A 17961-nucleotide genomic window follows, 5' to 3' on the forward strand; every position below is an offset into this window, starting at 1 on the left:
TACAGAGGAGGATTTTTACCAGCTACAGTGTATTTCAGACCAGGAAAGAAAATTCATATGAGATTGTGGCTATACCTTCCAAGAGAGCATCATAAAAGCTAACTTCCGCTTTCAACAGCTGGAGAAGCTATTGCTGTATAAACCGTTTTAATGCACTATCTATAAAATTGTGTTTTAGCTACTCTGAAATAGCAATTAATATTCCCTGCATTATTCATCTCTGTTTTACGGCCCATTACTGTTCACAGAAAGCCATAAAATTTATAACATTACATTTACAATTCAGACTGTTTACTTTCTGTATTTAAGAATGTCCTCTAAACATACTAGGATCATTTTAGGATCATTTTGGATGACCACACTGTTCTTTGGTACCAGCAATCATTGCTTTTTTTGTTTTTGTTTTAAAGGTGCTGGTACTCATAATAAGGTTGCTCCAATTTCCAATTCCCACCTCAGGATACAGGAAAGGTGCCAGTACTCAGCACTGGCATACACCACCGTAAAAAAAGCCTTGCCATCAACCATATTTCAGAAGCAAATGCCGCTAGCCTATGGCTGCAAACTTTTAGAAATAAAAGCAGGTAACTAAATAAATCCTTATCCAATCAGTAAAATCTACATAAGTATTTGGGAGTAATCATCTTACACAAATCTATTTTACAGTATTATCTTAATCTACAACTAAAAGGTTCTGTGTACTCCAAAAGCATATTATACATTCTATTAAAATTCCTTTAGAAGACGGCCCCTTCCAGCCAGATGCAGAGCAGCTTGGTCAGGGGCTGCGTTTGCAGCCCCATTAGAAGGGAAGGCTGACTGTGCCTTTCCCAGACATCCAGGGCTTTGCTGGGGTGGGCGGAGCTTAAGGCATATAACCCCTTCAACAGGCAGTTGCCGCGTTCGCTCAGCCCGCCCACCCTCCCTTTTGCAGTGCAGGAATTTTTTCTCTTCTCCTAATTGGCTTTCAAGGTGTGTGTGTGTGTGTGTGTTGGGGGGGGGGGTTGCCTACCTTGCATTGCGGGATGTGTTTAGTTAACTGGTTTGGTGGAGCTGTAAACAGTTTGGCCACTGGCAGGTTAGGATGGAAAATGAGCAGGCCGGTGACCCCCTTGGTACATCCTCATTGGTGAGGAATTGGGGTCTGTTAGGAGCGGCTGGTGGGCTATACGGTAGCCAGCTGCGAGGGCAGACTGCCATGTGGCTCCCCTGTACAAGTAAGGCCCTCCTGCTGTACGGCAAGGTGCTGCAGGCTTGGAGGGGGGAACCATTTGCCTGGCTGCCGGGTACAGCGATGCATTTGTATGTCTCACCCCTGGGGCAGTGGGGAGCTCGCCCAGACAGATCAAGGTGGAGTTCCAGAGCGACCCTAGGGCTTGACCTGTAGCTCTAGTTAGTTAGATCCCTTGCCGTAGTGACATATGGTATTCAATAAAGTGGCTCAATTTTATTCCCAAGCTTTGTGTCTGCCTTTCATTTCAGTGGGGGGGGGGGGCAATGTTTCTATCAGTCTTTGGCAGGTAGGTCCCCAAGCTCTCCACAGCAAACACACAGGTGTATTGGCTGAAGTAACTTTATTAGAGAGCCATCAAGTTCAAGGTGCTCAGGCAACTGGATTGGCAGAAGTGACGTGGATGGGGTCAGTAGCATTCGTTAGAGGGAAGGTTCCCGCCATCAGGATAGGGGCTGTTAAAGTTTGGGCGTGAGGGAGTGGGGGGGGGGGGAGATAGAGAGGAGAAGCTAGGTTTAGGCTACAAAGAACAAAGAATGAAATCATCTCAGTTCCCAAGAGGGATACATTTCGAGCCGGCCGCAGCCGGCCTTCAAGGACCCTTGCAAGAGGGGGTGGGGAAAGAGAAAGTAAATACTTGGAAGATAACCTACTGGCTTAACATCAATAAGGAACTTCTCATGTCCTCAGAGGACCAGTGCATAACACAGAATACATTCATGGCAGATAGGCAGACAGGCATATATGACAGTTTCCTTCTCTCTTTCCTCATCCAGTTGTAATGGGGAATATTTGCTTAAATCTCTCTACATTTTTCTTACACATGTAAGATCCATAATATGGCGATCTCCTCCACAGAACTTTAAGACTCTCCACAGATAACTATGCCCAAGTTTAAATACATCTCTTATTCCAGGGCAGGTAAACAAAACAGAAGTTGCAGCTGACTGACAGAAATTCCATTTGATTTTTTGCCCCAGAGAATTCCCTACACAAAATTATTTACTTCAGTGTACAAATATTATTTACTATCATCAGGAAGGTGGGGGGGGGAGTACTTCTTTCAGTTCAAACCCTCTCATGTTAATTACTTATTTCAGTAGACCAACCAGGTAGGTTCAAATTACCTGTGATCATGCCCAATACAGGCCAAAAGACTCCTCAACTTCTTCCCTCAGGAAGATATCAAAATGCCCAATCTTTACAAAATGCCCAATCTTTACATCCAAACACGTTAAGGGAAGAGAGAATGATGAAGGAAGTAATAAAATGAGAGGAGCAAAACAAAAGTTTATTTCTAGAATTTAGTGGATCTATTCATGCTAGATATAATGAAGCTCTAGACAGCTGTTGTAGCACAATGGTTAAGTAGCTTGGCTGCAAATCAGCAGTCTACTGGTTCAAATCCCACTACTGCCATGACCTCAGTAGGTGGCGGGTAAGCCACTCCTCTCAGCCCCAGCTATATTGTGGGGATAATAGTAACACTTACTTGTTCAATGCTCTGGTGGGGAACTAATCTATCTAGAAGAGCAGTATATAAGTGCAATTATTATTATTATATATTCAAATAATGTTGCAGTATACAAACTTTGGTATTGCCATGATATTATTATTTTAAAACACACATACAATCTTCACCCACAAAAAACACCCCCCAAACACCATAAAACCTTCAGGTTGCAGTAGCATAGATCAATATTGCCTGATCAGCTGAGTCTAGACAGGACAATCTTTTAAAAGCATCTGGAAGATGCCTTCCCTGCTCAATTATACACCTGATTTTGTCAACAGGAACTACAGGTCAAAGGGCACCTGAAGAATTTTGATGCAATCTGGCAGAAGAAACTTTAAAATACTCAAGTACAGGTAAATCAATCCCTCTACAATATCTGTAACTCAGCACAGGTAGTATTTAGCTGCTGCTAACAAGCTAGCAGGATCTTCCACGCTTCTCCTGCTCATGCATCTTGGCCAAAATTGTAGACTGGAAACTGGTCTATAATTGGCCAGCAGATGTTTTAACAAAGTATCTCACGATAGCTTCCTTTTAAGTTTACGGAAGTGGACTTCCGTAAAAGATGTATTTATAATTCTAGCAAGAGAAATCGTATTCTTACCCTGGCAACAGCCAAGAAGGGGAAGGATCTCCTTCTCAAACCCAAGGATCGTCCTGACTGCTTCAGGCAAGGAGATAAATCTGAAACTACTCCAGCAATATTGACAAGTGGCTACTTTCAATATCTCGGGCATATGTTAAACTTGTGGAAGCAGTTGAAATGGATGAGAGAGCTTTTATCAGTTAAGAAACTAACTTAGCACACCAGGCTATCAACCTACTCATATATCTTTTTTAGCAGCTTGGCTCTACCACAGAAAACAAGATTCTACAGATGCCATGTTGGCAGATAAGAATGCTTTCTTTGCCATCATCGCTACCATCTCTTAGGCCTGTAAATGGGCTCCTTTTTTCTCTCAAGTATCCCATTTTTTCCTCTCAGCTCCCTTATGTAAGGAGAGATGGGTGCCTTCTAGACCAATCGTGAGTACTTTAAGAAACAAATCTGTCCAGAGCCTTTAGCAGCTTGTTATACCTTGTCTCCATGGGCATCCACAGAATCTTTGTTGACACTCCTAAACTCACCAGAAACCAACTGGATCCCCTAGGCTTTGGAGGAAAGCCATTCTAAGTGGATTGCTATCCTTGCGAGAGGGAAGTGCAAGAACTAGCCATGCTGTCAGCAGACAACAATTTGCCAATTTTAAAGGCTTTGTTTCAATCCACTCACTCTCAGTTGCACCATCAGATAATTCCTCAGCGCAAAAAAGTAAATCCAGAATATGATCTTTCTCCTGGTTTCGGATCAATATCACTTGAGATAATAGCATGGTTGTCATGGCAGGTATTAAGCCCTTAATACACACTGACTAGGGGTGCCTCAGCATGGATACTGAAGTCTCTCAGATCAATCATTCTGAGGGTTCCTCAAAACTAAATTTCAGGACACCTCCACTAGATCATACAGGGAATCTATTAGGGAGCTCCTCTTTCCAAGTAATTTACAGAATGATTCCTTGACAACATATCTAACAACAGACTCTAGCATACTGTGTTTATGATGATACCAGTGTAACTGACTGAAACCTAGGTATTTTTCAATATCTTTTTAATAAAATTGATGTAGTTCCAGCTGAAAAACTATTTCAGAACAGTTCATGGCAGGTCATATAAAAAAATTCTGCAGGGGTTCTGCATCATTAAGACTTATATACCAATTTCTCTTCCAAAATCCAAAGCACCGGTATGTTTTCTCTCTAGTAAATAAACTTTTAGATTTGACATTAGATTTTTTGAAAAGTGTTAGCCGTTAACAGCAGCAAACAGAAAAATAAAGTATTGATTCAGCAAGCTCAAATATCAATAAAATAAGCTAGCGCATCAACCAGGCACCGTTCAAGCCTTGCTTTAGACTACAGAACTTTTAGAAGGAAGAACATAGCAAAACAGAAACGATCAAAAAGAAGGGGAAAACCAACTGCAGACATTTATGACCATAACCAGGTTATGTTAAAAGTCTTTAATGGACTTTTTCTTTACATGAAAAAAACTTCAACATTGTAGAGCTGTAGATTTTTCTCACAGTAGAGCCCATTAAAAGTTACATTGTCATTCCAATCTGTTGAGCCACCAAAACTCTTTATCTCTGTCCAACTGTTTAAGATTGTAAGTAAAAGGCAAACAGAGATTGATGGCGAAATGTTTAACACAGTGGCCCAAATTGATATCCCTACCAAAAATGTTTATTTGCACATCAGTCACAATATGACTAAAATCTGTAATAGTACATATGGTGGATCATCCTGATTATGGAAGACAATTTCTTTTTTATAAGACAGAATCATAGGCTCAGAGGAAATTTGTATGGTGGGATGGAAAAATTCATTTGCTCTGGACAAGTCCCCCGCATTTGGTTATATAAGCTTTCAGGAGGCGAACATCTCTGTGTGAACTATGGGAATGGCAATGGGAAAGGACAGGTCTGCCTAGCTCCCTTCTAGAGGAGCAGGGACATGAGATTCACAATTCTGCAAATAATAAATTATTAAAATAAATTATTCTATTATTTTATTTTATTATTTTAATATCAATGGAAATTTGCCCTTTGGAGCATTTCTTTTTATTGTGGTATCACAAAAAAGCTTTTGGCATTTTTGGTTTGTTGACTGATTTGCTTTTGGTAACTTGGATGTTTTCTGTCTAAAAGCCTTTGTGTGCTCTATAAACAACCCTAGAAAGTACAGTGAGTTGAGAGAAGCTGAGAGAAGACGAGTGAATTTGCCTCCTATCAGCACCAAGAGTCCATTTTAGCTCAAATTACTCTCTTCTCCTGCCCCATAAAACCAGCTTCATTCTGCTAGCATCAGCAGGCCAAACAAATATGTTTCCAGCCTTCAGAACTTCAAATGACTGAGAGCAACCAGTGGAGCAGGACTGTGACTAATTTCATCAACCTTAATGAGAAAAACAGTTCCAGAAAGAAGCCAAATTTCACTCTGTATCTGTCTATCATTCAAGGCCTCTTCAGTGACCACCAATTATCATTTGGTCATGAAAAGAACCCTAGCTGAGAACAAGTCTGACAGACCCAGTAATATAATTTGGACAGTCTGAAATAACCACAGAAAATCCTGTTTCACTGAGGTAATCAACAAGGCCTCTAAACACGTTTTCTTCATGCTCATATAACTCCCCTATCTATTTTGGAAATATTCCTAGACCCTGGTCTAACTTTCAGACCCCAGTTGGGCAAACAAGTAGAATACTTGACAGTCCACTTGTCCTCTCCCTTTCCAAGCATGGAAAGATTTTTTTTACTCAAGCTTCTTACCCTATAAATAGGCCCGGAATCTGTCCCCAAATAGAGCTTTTGCCAGGGCATTGCTTTGTACACTGTGGAATGCCCAGTCTGTACAAATATTCCAACTGCTCTTCTTTTTTCGATTATTTGTGGCCTGGACACTTGGATCCCTACCATGGGAACTGGATCATTGGCTGTACCTGCCTGGATAGGTAGATTTAGCCTCTGTCTCTTTATACTCCTACCTCCCATGCTTGCGTAGAACATATTCCACAGCCTTGAATATTTGTCTCTTAATAAGAGATTCCTAGCATTGGGTACTTGGTATTATTTTGACTGCTTGAGTTTGCTAATTATCTAGAGCCAAGCTGCATGACTGATTCCCTTCGATACACTGCATTTCTCATTTTACTCTGTCAGAATTCCCTCCAAACTTGTAGAGGCAGCAGCTCCTTCAGCATAGGAAGGTGACGGTGAACAAAGGACGGCTTGCCGCCTCAGGTTCCAGCTATTTTTGTATGGACTAGGAACAGCTGGGAAGGAGGCAACATTCATACTGACACATGCCTAGAGTCAACAACCGCAAGAGGCAACACCGGGGGTCTAACCTTTCTATTCATCTCAAGTGCAGTTGCCTGAGCAGCTATCATCCTTCAAGACACTAGCAGCCACACTGAGAGGTGATGCATACAAGTAAAGCAAACCACTTGTAATAGTTTCCCTAGGGTTAAGACATCAGCACATGGAATAGTCTCCGTCACAATTACCTGCCTAATGCAATGCACTATGGGTTCCCCATGAGATTTTAAAGAGCTCTGAGGGTCAGAATCTGGCCTGGAGAGCAACCTGGATTGATAATTAGGTGGCAGTGAGGAAAACTGACAGGAACAAGATGGTTTGCTGTTTTAAAGTGACCAATTATATTCACTATATTCATGGATATATTCAAAAAGGCACACACAGCTAAGGTAAATATTGAGGTAAATATCAAACAGTTCAAGTCTGGGGGTGGGTGGGAAGGGATACCTTTTTTCTGGCAGGATTATAACATATAAAATACAGCATTCTGCTACAAGACTCAGCAAAACTTGCCGATATATTGTAGCACCTCAGTTACTCCCAGAGTAAAAGTTCACCAAAGAGCTGGTCTTTCCCCAAGATTTAATTCCCACTTTTGTTCAACTGAACCTCGTCTTTCCCTCACAACTCCCCACTTGCAACCCTCAAAACCCAGCTAACAACTCCTCCCCCCATCAGATGTTAACCTGCTTCCCAGCCCTCAGCTCCTATTGGCTGGTTCAGAGCACCAATCCACTCTCACTGGCTATTGTGTTGCTAGGCTACATTTCTGGACTCTGCCATACCATTATAGATCTAACTCCACAGACCACCCAACACCCCCCATGAATAAAATGCTTTTCAAACAAGAGAATTCAAATATTCACTGGTCAATTATTCAAGGTGATTCATTATTTTGTCAGGGGATTTAAACAAATCCTGTAAGCTTCCACACGCACACAACATTATGATTTCCAAGTCTACTACAGTATAGAATTTGTACAACTGTATAGAATTTGTACAACAAACATTAAAAAATGGTTTAACACCAACTCTTACCGTGATGAGTCCAACCAAATATTCACCAAGGGTTAAAGTAGTTACTGGCTTTCATGGGAAATGTATCACTTGTTCATCATCACATGTCCTTTGTCTTCTGTTTTCCCCGTTTCTAGCATCAGATATGCTGAAAATATCAAATGGGAAAAGTCAGCCAAGCAGTTGGAAGGTCACTAAAACAAATATATTATTCTGATTTTGTTATCCTTTCCTCTCAAGACGGAGGATGCGAGGGATTATTAATTGCATTCAGTAGGATCACAGTAGTTTCTCACACTGTAAACATAAGGCAGTTTGCAACACTTAACACACCCTTGGTGTGGGTATTTTTTCCTGGATCTTGCTTTTCCAGCTAACATTAACAGGGCAAAAAGTACATTTTCTGCACCGTAGGTGATCTACTCATATTAACTTTCTTTAGAGGTCGATGTCAAGAATACAACCACTGGGCCCTCAATCTCTTTTAGAAGAAAAAATATTGGTCATAATATATCTTGTCATGTCTACAGCGACACTATTTATTGTGGAAATCTAGAGAATATCAAGCTATAAATTAAGCTGAAATGAAAGCCACTTACAGAATTTCAAATAAACTTTTATATTCATGTGGGAAAGAAAAATACCAGACTCTTAACACCATTTTAAAACAGGATATCACATCATCTATGAACACATAGATTTTTACTGTCATGACAAATATACATTAAAGTAATTTAGTGTAATCCTTCAGTTTGAGTTATGGATGGTTTTCCATTTATGTTGAAGATACCCTGACGGGAGTCTACAAAGATATAGATAATAGACTTTATTAATGGGTAGTTAATAGAAAATTCCACCTATCAAAAATTATTAGGAGCAGCCCAGACAAAGTAGTTAAGAAAGGAAGCTACAAGGCCAGAATGCTAATTCGCCAGCTTGTTTTATTACCAGAGTTGAAGAGTTCTTGAAAAGGGTGGAGATGTGTGTTAATTTGGCACTAAAAATATTCCCTCCACTCTAGACTAAGGCAACCCAAATTCTGCAGCAAGAAAAGCTGAATTTTGTTACCTACATACAGAGATCAAATCTCTCACACTTTCTTCCCAAACCACCATAGCTTGTTCTGCAATTTTAAATTTTATTTGTTACATTTTTACTCTGCCTTACTACATGGATCCCTCTCCTCCTCCATTTTATCTTCATGGCAATCCTGTGCAGATCAGGGTGGATAAAAATCAATGATTTTTTAAAAAACAAAAACAAAATTAAAATCAGATTTTTTATTTAAATTGGGTTTTTTTTAAATAAAATGTTTTTGAGGAAAATTCTATCTAAATATAGTTTTCTATTTAAGATACATTATAGTTCAAAGGTTATCATCAAGAAATAAGGATTAGTTTTTAATTATGTATATTCATGCAATGTTTAGCTTTTTTGATAAATGAATTCCATCAATCCATTCACAATGTCATGCTCTTCCAGAGGTTTCTGTAAGATTATTGGGCAGTATTTCTATCTAGAAGATATCATCACCGGTGCTTGGTTTTACAGTTCTCAAAACTGTGAGTTTGTGTCTGCAGAGATCACGTTTCTTCTTCAAAGCAAAAAGGTTTGTCCGGGGATGAGCACCCCAAGCGCACCAGACTTGCCACAGATCCTTTACCTGAAGACTAAGGGCACCCCGGCTGCAGACACAGAGAGCCCAGGGGAGGCGACTCAGCTCCAGCCAGCAGAGAGTGAGAGGGGAAAGGAGCCGGCTGGGGAGGCCTGCTAGGAGCACACAGCCCAAGCCCAGCTGAGCCCCAAAGGGCAAGAAGCACACAGGCCTACCTGGGGGGGGGGGGGGCTGAGACCAGGACAGACTGGCAAGAAGGCCTGGCCCAAGCACTAGGGGGAACCAGCAGCGACCTCCACCCTGGGGGACTAGCCAGAACCCAGGACGGCACCTCATGAGCACAGGCAGAAGCAGCCAAGCTGAATCACCTGGAAAAGCCCTGACAGCCCCACCCTGCAGGAAAGGATAAAAGAGCAGGGAATGAGGGGGGGAGGAACACCTGAGGGGGCCACCAGCCGGGTTGCAGCTAGCCCCACCCTGCAAGAAAGGAGAGCAGGGAGAGACTGGGGTGAGAAAGGAAACACCTGAGGGCATACTCAGCTGGAGAGCATCCGGGACAGGGCAGAGCCTGGGAGGGAGGAAGGGAGGGGGAAGATGGGAGAAGCCCTATGAAGGCAGGCTCAGGAGGGAGCTCGTGGTGGGCTGTGCAGGAGCGTGGTGGAGTTTGGGGAGAGGGAGAGGCTGGAAGAAGTAGGAGTGAGAGAGATGAAGAACAGGAGGAAGAGCAAGCCCAGAGGAGGCGAGAGGCTTTGGAAGGGGAGGAGAAAGGGGAGGCAGCCGGGACTCTGTCAGGTTGAACAGGCCTGCGAGGGGACTGGGAGGGAGCGAGGGTGATGTGTACCCCCCAACCGTTCACAGAGCAAGAAGCTGCACTGTCCCCGATGGCTTCCCAGAATCAAGGTCAGGCGTGCCAGCGCCCAGCATAGTAGCACCCATGGCAGAACCTGACAAGGTTATAAACTAAACATACACAGTGGAGAAAAAGACCTTAATTCCATTGTTCCTTTGCACATATTTGTACACACAACCAATCTCTTACCTCTTAAGTGCTGTTTCAAAAAATTCAACGGCTAGAAGACTGTTGGGAGTAGAATAGATCTGCCCAAGAAGCTAAGTGTGAGCAGTCATTATGTAGAAAAGAATGAGTCTTTATGTAGAAAACAATTATTTAAATCCAGTCTTGCTGACTAGTGATTTAAATGGTGATTTAAATCAATTCGATTTAAATCGTGATTTAAATCAATTCGTGATTTAAATCAATTTGATTAAATCGTGATTTAAATCAATTCAATTTAAATCAAATCCACCCTGGTGCAGACTAAGAGACAGTGACACGTCCAAGATCAACCAGCAAGTTTCACAGTGATGATTTGCCAGTGGAGAGTGAATAAACACAAAATAAGATGGGAGCAGCAGAGTTGTCCAAGAGAGATGGGGGAGGGGATGGTGTACAGCTGTTGAGCCAGAATTTGTTTTCCAGGAAAGGAGAAAGGAGGAAGAAATTCCTCTGGATGGGGTCAGGTCAGAATGTGGCACAAATGCCTAAACTGTAGAGTTTATCTGGTGGATCAGTTCTTCCAGATCACACTCGACAATGATTCAATACCGTTCTGTTATTTTAACAAAATAATTGCTGTTGCCTGTGTTGTTTTAAAAGGCAAAGCAAAATGTTACAGTCCCAAAGTGTCTCGTTTTGATTGTTTAAATGGTTCAATGACACTTTAATATTCTGGAGTTTAACAAGAATCCAATTAGGCTCTCTCTCTCTCTCTCTCTCTCTCTCTCTCTCTCTCTCTCTCTCTCTCTCACACACACACACACACACACACACACACACACACACACAGCTTTCCTATTCAAACAAATTTACTTTCATTTTCCCCAAACATAATTAAGATATATGAAGGATACGGTCTTTACAGAATATAAACAATCGCTAGCAGTAAGATTCAAATAATTCAATATTTCTGTAATACATGAAACAAGTTTTTAATTAAACATTTCATTTCCATTTCTAGATAAACCAACTGTTGCTCTGCAGCTGGAAGCACTACTCAGTGTAAACTTACGCAGAGTTACTCCATTAATAGACAGTAGGGCTGCCAGGTGTCTGGTCTGCACCCAGTCCAGTAGTTTGGGGGACTGTCCAAGGGAAATGTTCCCCAAACACCTGGTCCCTCCTGTTTCCAGGCAGCTCCTGAGTGCTGCCACCAGCCCAGGGAAGTGGCCAGCAAGTCTGCTCAGCCTCCTATGCATCGCCAGTGTCAGGTTCAGAATACTTTCAGGTATGCTAGTGCCAAAGAGACACCATTTTAATCCTTTCAGTATTATGAGTGCTTTCTTCACAGGTGCCAGGATGTTCCCAGGCAGCTATCTCCCAGAGGAGGAATGTTTTGGCTACCGCTGTTCCAGCCTCGAAGGACTTTCGCTTTCCGAGCTTCAAAGGGATTGTTATGAGAACTATGGGGGGAGGTTGGGCCTGCTGGGATCTGTTACTTTGTACCTCATGCTTTGCCTGTCATTGGTAACAATTCACACGTACCATCCTGAATATTGTATTCAGGCTCGTGGACTATAATGCATTCTTTCTTCAGTAAACTTTTGAAAACAACGGGCTTTTGTCTGATTGCAGAAGGTAGTCTGGAGTAAGGACATTATCTAGCCACAGTTCTGACATTTTGTTACCAATCACTTTCCAATGCCTAAGCCGGATCAGACGGACTCCAAAGCAGTCTCAGTCAGGGACCCTTTGTTTGATCCGTATGCCTCCCCCGGCTCTCAAGGATTGGAACCTCAAGGACCCGTACCAAGTGGCAACGGCTCCTCGGTTACTACGCTCTACACCCTCGCTCCTAGCAGTGCAGATACCCGGCCTAGAGCTACAGCCGAACCACTGTTTTCCGTACCCACCCCGACGCAGTGGGGCGCGAGACCAAGGGAGACGAGGGAACGAAGGGCTAGTACGGTGTTCACGCAATCACAGATGGACAGTCGGCGAAGTTTAGAGTCGATACCCGAGCATGCCAGCAGCCAACCGTGGCTCTACTGGAATAGGACAACCGAGCAAACGGAGTGGGAGACGTCCCGCCGCGGTGTCCTAAGCTGGGATTATTCAGAAATTACCCCATGGTCGGGGCAACCGGATGTAAGTGAGCACCATTGGATGCAAAGCAGAACTACTGACATTGACTCTGGTATTTCAGCGGTCACTGGTTGGCGAAAGGGATCTTAGCTGCAAGATCACAAGAAGAACAAGGCATGGAAGAAACTTTGCCTTGGCAACAGACGAAAGCCACGAGACCACATGCCGAATATGTGCCGTCCTCGCAGGCTACTGGATACACGGAACAGGAGGGGGAAAATCCCGACAGAGTGCAAGTTTTGGAGACCAGACTAGCAAGCATGGAAGAAAGTTTAGCTCACGCCGTTCACCTTCTGTCCATACTAGTGGTAGGGGACGGTGGGCGAGAACCGCCAGCTGGACTACCAGACATCAGTCAAAGTTTGTCTACCTTACAAAGCCTGGTGCCCCGTCCTGAGGGCCCAATTCAGCCGTGGCCGCAACAGCCAGATGAATCTGGAGATTCGGAGCCTGATACCGGGGTAGGACCCTGTCCAGAAGACCCCTGCCCGGAAGACCCTTGCCCAGAAGACCCCTGTCCTGAAGATCCGGTCGTGCCAGATGACGATGGAGCCGGCGGAGGAGGTGGGGAACCAGAACGTCCTACGGGGCCCGCTTCCCCTATAGTACCACCACCCAAGAGAGTGAGCTACCAGTTATACCGAGAGGGGGCACGCCGCGAATTATCCCGGGGACGAGCGAGACGGGAAGAGGCACCACTCCCCGGCCACACCAAACGCCGGGGCTGAGAGGGCCAATCCCAGGAGGAACTCCGGTACCTCTTCAGCCTATTTCTCCTCACCCATCCCCGTTACGACTGGCACCCCAAGGACCGATTCCCGCTCCTCTGTTACCAGCGCCCAGATTGCCGGTGCCCCGGGGCACTCCGCCAGTCCAGCCAGCACCTTTCCGGCCAGCGCCGCTACAACCCATACCTAGAAGGCCTCCCCAGCCGATCCCGGGGGGGCAACCTCCGCCTCAGCAACCTCCGTTGCTACCCCCGCCAACACCGCGACAACCTCCGTTACCACTCGCCCCGCTCGACGTCTACCCGATGCCAGCACCAGCTCCCAGACATGAACTTCCCATGGGCTGGGTGAAGTTGGAAGCTACCTTTGATGGAGACCCTTCCAAGTTGGGATTCTTTCTAGTGCAAGCGGTGCAATTCTTTAATCGATGGGGACATCTTTTCGGAAGTGAGGCCAGTCAGATCGAACACCTTGGATCGAGACTCCAAGGCAAAGCTGCAGACTGGTATGTAGGACTTTATGATATTGGTGCCCCCGAATTAAATACTCTCCAAGGGCTTGTAGATGCACTCCGAGCTCAATATGAAGACCCTCTAGAAGAAACTAGAGCCCGGACTGAATTGCAGTCTATTAGGCAAGGCAGTATGTCGGCTAGAGACTATGTTACGAAATTCCGACAACTGGCCGCTAAATGCCCAAGGTGTGAAGAATCGACCAAAATAATTTTGTTCAAACAGGGCTTAAACCCCAAGCTGTTGGATAGAGCCCTTATGCAAGATAATCCTCCCACTCTTCTAGGATGGATCCAATTAACTTGTGAAGTTGAAAACCGCATGCTAGAAGTCCGGTTAGTGGAACAACAGCAACATACGGGACAAAGGCGCTCCTCAGTTCTTGTCATAGGAGGCAGAGGTGCTGGATATGCTACTCGCGGCGCGAGAGATGCTAGATGGCAACAAGGGTTGTGCCTGCAGTGTGGCCAAAGTGGTCATTTTGCGGCACAATGTCCGTACCAGCCTGTGCAAAGACCTTCGCTCCAACTAAGACGTCCAGCCCCCGCAGCCTACCCGGCGCCACCGCGCCCAACACCAGCTCCTAGAACAGCGAGAGGCAAAGGAGCTCCTCGGAGAAACCCTCCCGAAAGAGGCTTAGAGCTGGAAGAAGTTATGGAATATGATCCAACAGCTCTAACCGGGGAGAATCCAGAGAGCCCCACCTCGGGAAACGAAATGGATCTGTCGTAAAAGGACCCAAACGGCAGATCAAACCTCAGTCAGTTCCTATTTCGAACAGACCCCAAGGGTCCATACTCTTCATACCGGTAACCTTAGTGAACCCAGACAGAAAAATGCACATCCGTGTGCAAGCTCTGATAGACTCGGGCTGCTCTAGAGACATTATTGCACCAGCCCTAGTGAATGGATTAGTACTTCCTGTTAAAGAATTGGAAACGCCTGTCATTTTTGAGCAAATGGATGGCACTAACATGAATCCAGTCACTACTGAAACCACTCCGGTCATAACCGGCATGGGACAACATTGGGAAGTAAGATCATTCGTTATTAGTGCCACTGCCAAATACCCCTTGATCCTGGGAAGCAGATGGTTGTGCAATCACAACCCCTACATCAACTGGGCAGAGGGAAGCATCACGTTCACCCATGATGCTTGCAAAAGTCATCGTTGGGATCAAAATTGGGGTAACAATCCTACCCTCACTGAGCCTGCTCTCCTCACCCAGGAAGAAATCAACCAAATACCCAAGCAATACAGAGCTTACACCCAAGCCTTCACAGAGGAAGAAGCTAATACTTTACCTCCTCATAGGAGGACGGACTGTGCCGTGGAAATTTTACCAGGCGCCTCGCTGCCCAAGGGCCGTCTATATACCATGAGCCCTAATGAAAGGGAAGAACTCTGCAAGTTCATTGACATCAATCTTCAAAGAGGATTCATTCGACCTGCTAACAGCCCACATGCTGCGCCAGTGCTCTTTGTCAAAAAGAAGGATGGGGGCTTAAGACTGTGCACGGATTTTCGGGGACTTAACGCTGTCTCTTCCAGCAACGCCTATCCCATCCCGCTCATCAGAGACCTACTCAACGTCGTGGCTCAAGGTAAGATCTTTACGAAATTGGATTTGAAAGACGCTTACTTCCATGTTCGTATCAGAGCAGGGGACGAATGGAAAACCGCTTTTAACACGCCCCTCGGCCAGTATGAATATTTAGTTATGCCATTTGGCCTGGCCGGGGCCCCCTCGGTTTTCATGTCCATGATCAATGAAGTACTGCATGAATTCTTATACAAAGGCGTTGTGGTGTACCTAGATGATGTTTTAATCTATTCAGAGACTGAAGAGGAACACGTAGAACTTGTAAAAAAGGTCTTGACCACTCTAATGTGTAACAAACTGCCCATCAAGCTATCTAAATGTGAGTTCCACAAAACAGAACACACTTATTTAGGCTACTGCATCTCCAAAGATGGCTTGAAAATGGACCCGGGCAAAGTACAAGCAGTACAAAATTGGCAAACCCCCGCTACCCGCAAAGAACTACAATCCTTTTTGGGCTTTGCCAACTTCTATAGAGAATTCATTGCGAACTTTGCTCAAATTACACTCCCTCTAACCGAACTGTTAAATGTCAGGTTCTGAATGCTGTTATGTATGTCTTTGCCTAACCGACTCCATATTTAATCCTTTCAGTGTTTAAGTGCTTTCTTCACAGGTGCCATGGTTCCCAGGCAGCTATCTCATAGAGAAGGATTGTTTTGGCTACTGCTATTCCACCAAGAACCGGCCTTGAAGAACTTTCGCTTTCCTGGCTTCAAAGGGATTTGTTTGAGAACTATGGGGGGAGGTTGGGCCTGCTGGGATCTGTTACTTTGTACCTCATGCTTTGCCTGTCATTGGTAACAATTCACATGTACCATCCTGAATATTGAATTCAGGCCAGTGGACTATAATGAACTAATTCTTCAGTAAAAACCCTTTTGGAAACAATGGACTTTTGTCTAATTGCAGAAGGTAGTCTGGAGTAAGGACATTATCTAGCCACAGTTCTGACATTTTGTTACCAATCCTCTTTTCCAATGCCTAAGCCGGATCAAACGGACTCCAAAGCTGTCCCGCTCAGGGATCCTTTGTTTCACCCGTATGTCTCCCCCGGCTCTCAAGGATTGGAACCTCAAGAATCTGTACCAAGAGGAACCAGCTCCTCTGTTACTACGCTCTACACTCTCGCTCCCAGCAGTGCAGATACCCGGCCCAGAGCTACAGCCGAACCACTGTTTTCCGTACCCACTCCGACGCAGTAGGGTGCGAGACCTAGGGAGACGAGAGAACGGAGGGCCAGTACGATGTTCACGCAAACACAGGTGGACAGTCGGCGCAGTTTGGAGTCAATACCCGAGCATGCCAGCAGCCAACCGTGGCTTTACTGGAACAGGACTACCGAACAAACAGAGTGGGAGACGTCCCGCCGTGGCGCCCTAAGCTGGGATTATTCGGAAGTCACCCCGTGGTCGGGGCAACAAGAAGTAAGTGAGCACCAGTGGGTGCAGCTTCAAAGCAGAACGATTGCCATTGACTCTGGAATATCGGCAATCACTGGTTTGGCGAAAGGAATCTTAGCCGCCAGATCTGAAGAAGAACAAGGAGTGGACGAAATCATTCCTGGTCTACCGAGGCCACGTACTGAATATGTGCCCACCTCGCAAGCTACTGGTTATACTGAACAAGAGGAAGTAAATCCTGACAGAGTGCAAGTTTTGGAGACCAGACTAGCAGACATGGAAGAAAGCTTAGCCCACGCAGTCCACCTGCTATCTGTACTCGTGGTGGGGGACGGTGGACGCGAACCGCCAGCTGGTCTACCAGACATCAGCCAAAGTTTATCAAACTTACAAAATCTTTTGCCTCATCCGGAGGGCCCTATCCAACCGTGGCCGCAACAGCCACCGGAGACGGGGGATTCTGATTCTGTAACCGGTGAAGGACCCTGTCCTGAAGACCCGTGTCCAGAAGACCCCCGTCCCGACCATCCAACCATTCCCGTGGACAGAGGAACCGGAGGAGGAGGTGAGGAACCTGGACCACCCCTGAGGCCCACGTCCCCTATAGTACCTCCACCCACGACCCAAGTGAATCAGCTGCCAAGCCTCCCGAGAGGGGATCCTCCGCGAATCATCCCTGGGACGAGCAGAATTGGAAGAGGGACAACTCCCAGGCCACACCAAACGCCGGGGCCGCGGGGGGCTATAGCGCCTCTCCAACCTATCTCTCCTCATCCATCCCCGTTGCAACCGGCACCCCAAGGGCCAACTCCTGCTCCTCTTCTACCAGCGCCCAGATTACCAACTCCTTGAGGCCCACTGCCAGTGCAGCCGGCACCCTTACGGCCAGCGCCGCTACAACCCGTACCTGGAGGGCCTCCCCAGCCGATTCCGAGAGGGCCTCCCCCACAACAACCTCAACCTTATCCTCATCAACCTGCTATTCCACCAAGAACCGGCCTTGAAGAACTTTCGCTTTCCTGGCTTCAAAGGGATTTGTTTTGAGAACTATGGGGGGAGGCTGGGCCTGCTGGGATCTGTTACTTTGTACCTCATGCTTTGCCTGTCATTGGTAACAATTCACATGTACCATCCTGAATATTGTATTCAGGCCAGTGGACTATAATGAACTAATTCTTCAGTAAAAACCCTTTTGGAAACAATGGACTTTTGTCTAATTGCAGAAGGTAGTCTGGAGTAAGGACATTATCTAGCCACAGTTCTGACATTAA

At 45.3% G+C, this 17961-nt stretch overlaps 1 protein-coding gene across 3 annotated transcripts in view; it reads right to left on the bottom strand.

The window, feature by feature from the left end:
* GULP1 (GULP PTB domain containing engulfment adaptor 1) overlaps positions 1–17961 on the bottom strand; it is a 276675-nt gene that overhangs the window by 157533 nt on the left and 101181 nt on the right. For all 3 annotated transcript variants that reach the window (XM_054972475.1, XM_054972476.1, XM_054972474.1), the window contains exon 2: positions 7708–7834. The gene's annotated coding sequence lies outside the window, so the exon portion shown is untranslated. The remainder of the gene's footprint in view (positions 1–7707; positions 7835–17961) is intronic.

Source organism: Eublepharis macularius, chromosome 2 (assembly GCF_028583425.1).
Source record: "Eublepharis macularius isolate TG4126 chromosome 2, MPM_Emac_v1.0, whole genome shotgun sequence".
NCBI classification, from domain to species: domain Eukaryota; kingdom Metazoa; phylum Chordata; class Lepidosauria; order Squamata; family Eublepharidae; genus Eublepharis; species Eublepharis macularius.